A 2,682-nucleotide genomic window follows, 5' to 3' on the forward strand; every position below is an offset into this window, starting at 1 on the left:
TATCTTAGAATGGAAGCAAGCATGATTGAATGAAAAACAGTAGTAATTGCATTAATCCATCAAGACACAGCAGAGCTCCTCACCCCCAACCATGGGGTTTAGAGACTCATGCCGTAGAAAGTACACAAAGAAACGTGTAATGTGTCATGAGGTACTGATACAATGTCAAAAGATCCTATTAATAGTAAGCTAGTAACCTAGGGTATACAGAAATGAGTAAATGACTTAAAAATCCACTTCTGGGTCCACTTGGTGTGTGCTTGGGCTGAGCATTGAAGCATTTTCGTGCAGAGACCTTTTCTGGAGTTAAACGCCAGCTTTTATTCCAGTTTGGGCGTTTAACTCCAAGTTTAATGCCAGTTCCAGCGTTAAACGCTGGAATTTCTGAGGCTGTTTTGCCACGCCGGTTTGGGCCATCAAATCTCGGGCAAAGTATGGACTATTATACATTGCTGAAAAGCCCAGGATGTCTACTTTCCAATGCCGTTGAGAGCGCGCCAATTGGGCTTCTGTAGCCCCAGAAAATCCACTTCGAGTGCAGGGAGGTCAGAATCCAACAGCATCTGCAGTCCTTTTTGGTCTCGGAATCAGATTTTTGCTCAGGACCCTCAATTTCAGCCAGAAAATACCTGAAATCACAGAAAAACACACAAACTCATAGTAAAGTCCAGAAAAGTGAATTTTAACTAAAAACTAATAAAAATATACTAAAAACTAACTAGATCATACTAAAAACATACTAAAAACAATGCCAAAAAGCGTATAAATTATCCGCTCATCAGGGCACAGGAGCAATAACAAGAACAATATTTGAGAGATCAGGAGTAGCAAGAGAATTGGCAGCTGAAGATGATGGAGCAACAAGAAAACTTACAGCTCAAGATAATAGCTCAGCGGAGAGAATTCCAAGCAAGAATTTTGGATAGGCAAAGGGAACAAGCTGCGCATTTCTAAGAACCATTTGAACAATTGTCCCAACAACAAGCCAAACAAGAGAAATATCTCTAAAACCTTTATCAATGGAAGAACATATACCACACAGCTGGAGAGCAAAGGTATCTGGACAGTATAGAATATGATGTAGAGACACAGGCAAAGCTAAACTATGTAGTTTGTGGTATGCCAGGGATCAACCGAGAGATTAAACCATTCGTTGAATGTCCTGAATTAGTGAACCATCAAAGTGAAAGAGTTAAGAGAAACGTAGAAAGAATGGAGCAAAAGTTGAAGGAGGCTGGACTCTGGGATCAGATAGACCAATCTTGGGATCGAAGATGCCCTGCTAAAGCTGAGGAACAACAAGAAACAAGAAAGAAGAAGAAGTAGGAACCAAAGAAGAAAGGAGAATCCAGCAAAGGAAAAGAACATAAAAATTAAAGGTGGTGGAGTTCCTTTTATAATTTTAGTAAATAAGGAAGATGCACATCTGAAAAATTATATGCCTTCCAAGTTTCATGTTTTACAATTTTATGATTAAGCTTATATGTTATGCACTTTCATGTTTTTGACTAAGTTTCCATGTTCTACACTAGTCTTCTTGTTCATCTGCGTATGCTTGAACTTATGTCTTGTACCCCTCTGCATGCATCAAAGAACAATTCTTTGAAAAGAAGGATTGAGGAATCAAAAATCTATTTTGAGGCAAGTAAAAAGATTAAGAGAAGTGGTGGTTCTAGTTATAGTATTGTGTATTGAGGTTGTATGTTTATGAAAACTTGCATGGGAGCTCATAGGCAGGAAATAAAGTTCAAGGAAAAATTGTAGAGAGTCTCAAACATTTATTAATCCAAGAAGCAGCAACAAAAGAAAATAAGAGAAACAGAAAAACAAAAGAACATGGCAAAAGGCTCTGAGCATTAATTACTAGGGGAAAAAGAGAGAAATAAGAACTCAAAGGTTTACTATCCTAGTTAAATGCTTGTGGTAGAATTGTGTCAAAGAGAGAGGCTTGAGCAAGTAAATCATAAAGGTTGCTTCAACACCTAATACCTTAAAACCAACTGGTTTAGGAGTATTGATTGAAAGTTTATCTAAAGAGCCGCTTTGAGACATGAAACTTAGAGTTAATGCCAAAACACAGAAAACATACGCTGCTTAAAGGTGATTACCTATTGAGAGATCTCCATGATATCATTTGAATGAAACTCCTAAGATTTAAGACTTCCAATATGTAGGGACTAGAAAGCACTGAAGCCCTTGCATAAGCATATAATTTAGAGTTCACCCCACTGTCACTTAATCACTTCACTCACAAAGCATCTACAAAGTTATTCTTCAATCCATTCCAACTAAAAGAACCTTGGACATAATTCTTTTCTTGCTTGGGGACAAGCAAGGTTTAATTTTGGTGTTGTGATGACAAGTCATCTTATGCTAGTTTTACTAGCATTTTTCTTTGCTTTTATTAGGTTTATTACACTTTCTTGCATGATAAGTAAGTGATTGGAGTAGAATTGCATCTTTATCATAGCTCAATCAAACATGGTCAATTTAATAGAAAATCATGAGGTTTATGCACAATTTAGTTGATTATTATGAACCTTATGATTTTGGTGAGACTTTGATTGCTTGTTTGATTGATGACATGTGAAAATATGATGAAAAGAAGAAGGCAAAGTAGCAAGGTGAAGATGAATGCTACGTTCATTTTGATAAACGCTACGTTCACACGCGACGCGCACA

The sequence above is a fragment of the Arachis duranensis genome, chromosome 7 (assembly GCF_000817695.3).
Source record: "Arachis duranensis cultivar V14167 chromosome 7, aradu.V14167.gnm2.J7QH, whole genome shotgun sequence".
Lineage (NCBI taxonomy): Eukaryota > Viridiplantae > Streptophyta > Magnoliopsida > Fabales > Fabaceae > Arachis > Arachis duranensis.